We start from the raw sequence: 6,000 nt of genomic DNA, 5'->3' as shown, positions 1-6,000 counted from the left end.
AATTCTTTGCATGCGTTGGAGAAAAGGTCCACCAGCCTTTGCAAGCCTTCCTCAGATTGTGCTATGAGGGCAGCATCATCAGCAAACAGAAGCTCTCTGATCAACACTCACCATACTTTGGTCTTGGCTCTCAACCGTGCAATATTGAAAGGCTGCCGTCAGATCTGGTGTCGACGTAGACACCTTCATCGGTCAAGTGGAAAGCAAGTTGTAGAAGGAGTGAGAAGAAGATACCAACCTTGCTTTACTCTGCTTTTGATGGGAAAGGGATCAGAAAGGGATCCGTCATAGAAGATCCTTGTCTTCATGTCATCGTGGAACGACTTGATGATCCTCAGTAGGGTTGGGGGACAGCCAATTCTTTCAAGGAGCACAAATAACCCTTCACGGCTTACAAGGTCAAAGGCCTTGGTCAGGTCAATGAACGCAAGGCAGAGTGGCATGTTCTGCTCCCGGCTCTTTTCTTGTAACTGTCTGAGGGAAAAGATCATGTTGACAGTGGAATGACGTGCTCTGAATCCACACTGCAACTTGGGGTACACTCGGTCTGCTAGGATTTGGAGGAGTTTCAGGGCTACTCTTGCAAACACTTTCCCAATGATTGACAATAGGGATATGCCTCTGTAATTGTTGCAGTTGGAACGCTCGCCTTTGTTTTTGTACAGAGTGATGATTTTGGCATCGCATAGGTCTTGTGGGACATGAACTTCCTGCCAGCATTGGATTAGCAGTTGGTGGAGGTGTTTGATCAGTGATTAGTTTTTCCCAGCTCTGATTACTTCAGGTGGTATGCCATCACTGCCTGGGGCCTTACCCATGGAGATAGAGTCAATGGCTTTGAGCAGCTCCCTCTCTGTTGGAACTTGGTCAAGCTCAGACGTAGTTGGGAAGGATTCCAGAGATTCTGTGGCTTCTCTTGCCACCTGATTCTCGGTGCTGTATAGTGCATCGTAGTGCTGAACCCATTGCTCAAGCTGCTTGATCTTGTCTGTGATGAGCTCACCAGTGAGAGACTTCAGTGGAGCAGTCTTGTTGGCAGTTGGGCCGAATGCTGTCTTGATATCCTTGAACAGCTATTTTAGGTTGCCTGTATCTGAGGATTTTTGGATCTTCTCTGCAAGGGATGACCAATAGTCATTGGCACACTTTCTGGCAATGTGTTGAGCATTGTTTCTAGCCACTCTAAAGGCGTCAAGGGAGGAGGGTGATGGACGTGCTTTGTGGTGCAGAAAGGCTTGGCGTTTGGCTTCCAGGAATGGAGTAAGGACTTTGTAGCTCTCTTCAAACCAGTCCTCTTGTTTGGGTTTCTTCTTGCCAAAGCATTCCATTGCAGTTTTGTAAGTAGCATTTCGGATGAACTCCCACATCTTTGAACTCTTATTGGAGGGGCAGTTTAGCAGGGCAGATTCCAAGGAGATCTTGAATTCCTCGCAGAGCTGCTGGTTTTTCGCTCTTGCTGCATTGATTTTGGGGGTCGTCTTCTGCCTTGTGTTGTGGAATGGCTTTGGGCATAAACAGAGGACGGAGCACACTAAGCTATGGTCTGTGTTGCAGTCTGCGCTGTGGTATGAGTGGGTGTTGTGCACACGTCGGCGTCGTTTGTTGCAGAAGAAGGTGTTTGTCACACAAAGCTGGTGATGTGTGCACATCTCAAGCAATCTCTGACCATTGTCATTGATGGCACCGACACCAAATTTGCCTATGGTAGGGCTCCAGGTTTCATAGTCAGCCCCTATGCATGCATTGAAGTCACCAAGGATGAAGATTCCTTCTGATGCAGGCGTGGTGGAAATTAGCCTAGATAGATCTTCATAGAAGCAATCTTTGTCATCATCCTCAGAGCCTAGAGTTGGAGCATAGGCAGAAATAAGGGTCAAGTTGCCTGCGGTACATGACAAACGGAGAGAGAGAATGCGTTCAGTGCCCTCAGTTGGTGGAATGACTGATGGCAGGAGACTGTTCTTCACAGCAAAGCCGACACCATGAATTCTAGGCTCGCTGGGGTCTTTACCTTTCCAAAAGAAGGTGTAGTCCTTCTCTTGCACAGTGCCATCTGAAGGGAGTCGTGTCTCTTGAAGAGCAGCAATCTCTACATTGAGCCTGGACAGCTCGTGGTTGATGATTGCAGTCTTCCTTAAGTCTGTAAGCAGGTCAGGGTCATCAACAAAACCTGGACACATAGTTTGTATGTTCCAGGTGGCAATCCGTAGCTTCTCATGGTGTGTGTGTGGTGCATGGAGGCAACCTGCTTGTCAGGATGGATCCTTAAGCTCTACGCACCCAGTAGAGCAGGCAGGTTGTGGTGGATCAGCACCCTATTAGCCAGGGGCTGCCTGGCTTAAGGTGGGCGGTAGCTGATCAGTGAGATATGGTGGTCTCTCCCACCGTTGGGGATGGCCTGTGGTGCCTGCAGTTATGCCAATCACCGCTGGCTTATAACCCGTAACTGTCATCCCCTGTGTTGTTTTGCTGTAGACGGACAGCACTGGAGTGACCTCTCCAGGGTGCAGCCTGGGCAAGGTTAAGGAGAGACTGAGTTGCCCATACTCCAGACTCCCCCATTCAGCATCCTCAGTGTAGTCCAAAGGAGTGCACGCACGACGTCTGGCACTGATTTTGCTGCAGGAGCTGCCAAAAAGCCAGCAGGATCTACAGGCTGATTGTCTAACAGGGCTCCACTCCAGTTTTTCTGTCAGGCTGTACTGCCTTAGCCTTTGTCTAAAAAGACGGAAGCCTGCAAGGCAGCAGGTGCTATTTAAGCCATAGCTGGCACCCTAACAGGTGCTACCACTCCGGGTCAGAGTGGACCTAGGAGTGGTGACAATTAAGGGGTGACTTCACGCTCCCCATAGCCCCATCCATCCCTGGTTGGAGTCTTGTCACCGGATGCAGTTTAGCCTCATGCCCAGGACATCAGATACAAACTTGTTTTCGGTAACATTTCATTTTGTGCTGGGTGTGTGTGTGTGGGGGGGCTGCCATGCCGTCGCCATAGTAATCTTCCCCCTTTCACTGTACAGCATTGAACACACCAATCCCTGTACTCGACGCCATGTTCTATCTTCACCCATTCTTCTGACTACCTGTAATGGTATTGGATACAGAGATGATGCCAGATACCAAATACAGTGACGTCACAACTGTGCTTAAAACCCATGGCGAAATCGAAATTCTTTCTCTCTGGCAGTGGGTTTCCATGCGTGAAAGAGAGACATCGTGCATCGGTGCTACAGAAGAACAAAGAATAAAGAACGAGCTATTGATACCGGACCTTTAGCCAAAGTTCAATGTATTTGACCTTTGCAGAGTTGTAATAATAACTGAACCGGTTACTTACTGCAGCCCATGCAGTATTTCAAAGAGAAAAGGCGACTGGATCCCTTTTCCCTTTCTCAACGTCGACGAACTATAAACAAGATTCCTTCCAGATCATCGGACGACCGACGGAACACCGAAGATCTTCAGCTGACGAGCTGTAAAAGTGAAAGGAACAGAACTGTTTCTCCCTGGACCTGCGCACCGCGCTGTCTTTGGATAACAGAAGGCACACTTTCAATCACCAAGCAAGAGCGATCTCAATTAAGACTGGCATCTGGGCAGTTGTTAGTCTTAGTTGTGGCTGGTTAATGTGAAGAGTGTTGTTCATTTGAATTCATTTATGGTTTAAATGTACGCATCTTGATTCACATGAAAGTCAGTCTTAGACCGCGTGTTGTTTGATTTACTTTGCTTACTATCTGTATTTAGTTAGATAGTGCATGCTCTCTCTCTCTCTCTCTCTTATGAACTCCCTCCATCGTACTACACTTCTCAACATTGGGATTTCAGGAGTAGCTAATGGTTGAGTAGAAGTTTGAGGTTTAAGGCCTAGCTGAGACTAGTTTAAACTACAGTTCCTTTGTTTCTTCTGGCACAACGCTCGTGCACTGCATTCGCATTCCATACACACAGTCACACACACACACACACACACACACACACACACACACACACACACACACACGTGATTTCCCTATTACATTTTAACATCCACTCGCTCCTACACTGTAACACTGGCATATAGCTTATTACCTCTGATCACCACTAGTGCCTTAATTATCATATACCCTACTGATTCTTATTTGTATACATTGTATCACCATTTATATTGAATTATTCCTTGGCTGCTATTGTTGCTATATCTGATCAGTATTAGTTTGCTAATTCATGTCAGCTATTTCAATAAATGGTTTCTTTGGAATAAACTGTGTCTTATTTATTGCTACAACACCCACTGAATGCCAACCTCTGCCAAATAAGTATTTTAATTGCCTTCACCCATTTGGTTGTTATATGAATGTTATAGATCTAGAGTAAACATATTACATTAGAGCTACAATACTCAAACTATAGCAACATCACCACTAAGTTATTACATTGATTTTAATAGTTTAGCTATAAACTATTAGACACTTGAATTAATGATTAATGAATTTATGAGACTGATCCCTTTTTACATGAGACTGATTTGATAAGCCTATTGCACCTACATGGAAAACAAACGTTTGGAACTCTAAAATGTTTTTGTACTGACTTGATAATGCAGAAGTTATAAAATACGTAGAAACCTATAACAAAATTCGTATGAAAAATAAAAATAGGGTGCCTAAGACTTTTGCATCTTTTATGAATATTATTTTCCTGGGATTTTGTTTTGCCTGCAGATTGCACTGTTGTTCTGTAAACTGTCTTTTTATACATAAATGGAGGCAAGCTTCTTTTTCTCTTTCCAGCTGTTTGCACACCTGTGAGTGTGTTTGTTTTGGATAGCATACAATACATTGATGAGTTTTATCAGCTTGTCAATCAAATAAGTCATGCTATTATAGTTCATGATAATGTCATGGCAGGTGATTTTATTTTAAAATTAGCTCACAATTTTTGGAGGAGAGACAGAGTGGTGAAAGCACATAACATTTGTCATATATGTTTTTTTTAAGAAAGAAAGCACAACTTTATTCATCACACACTTGTGAAATTCCTCTCTGCATTTAACCCATCTGAAGCAGTGAACACACACGTGAGCAGTTGGGAGTTAGGTGCCTCGCTCAAGGGCACCTCAGCCCAAGGCCGTCCCATATTAACCTAACCACATGTCTTTGGACTGTGGGGGAAACCGGAGCACCCGGAGGAAACCCACGCAGAGAACATGCAAACTCCACACAAAAAGGCTCCTGCTGGCCGCTGGGCTCGAATCCAGAACCTTCTTGCTGTGAGGCGACCACTTACACCACTGTGCTGATGCTCTGTTAGGGCTGTTCCAGTACTTTATTAGCTGAAGTGAATGTTTTTTTCGAAGCACAAAGTGTGTCTATGTACCTGCTTCAAGATCTTAATTTGCCAATAAAAAAAAACTGTACACAAACCACAATAACAACAAAGTAAACAATAACTAAATTGATGCAGAGAGACAACAAAAATAGATTCATTTACAGAAAGATAAGATAAGATAAGATAAGATAAGATAAGATAAGATAAGATAGCGTTTTATTATCCCACAAGGGGAAATTTGCATTGCTACAGCAGCAAAATATATAAAGAGAAAAAGATAAGGCAGTGAAGGAGTAGTGCAAAAGTACTAAGTATACAAAAAAGGATATATATAAAAGAAATAAACTACAAAATTTAGAGATAAAAAATTAACAAATTTGCATAAATTAATAGGTTTACAGATATACACTTAACATAAGTGTATTACGAAACACAAACTCTCTTGCTTTCTTGTTTCATGGAGTCGTTAAGGTTTGCATATAGCTAAGAAAATAATTTAATTACAAGTAAAACATAATTTTAATAGCTACTTTTATGACGGCTACATGTGTGACGTACTTCCGGAAAGTCAGGCGCCTGTTCAGGAAGTTAAAGTGGAGTGAGGAGTCAATTACAAGCACTTTAAAGGGAATAACACATTAATAGTCCTACATATAGCCAAGAAAATAATTTAATTACAAGTAAAATATA

Source organism: Neoarius graeffei, chromosome 7 (assembly GCF_027579695.1).
Source record: "Neoarius graeffei isolate fNeoGra1 chromosome 7, fNeoGra1.pri, whole genome shotgun sequence".
In the NCBI taxonomy this organism is placed as follows: Eukaryota; Metazoa; Chordata; class Actinopteri; order Siluriformes; family Ariidae; genus Neoarius; species Neoarius graeffei.
This window is presented reverse-complemented; position numbering follows the sequence as displayed.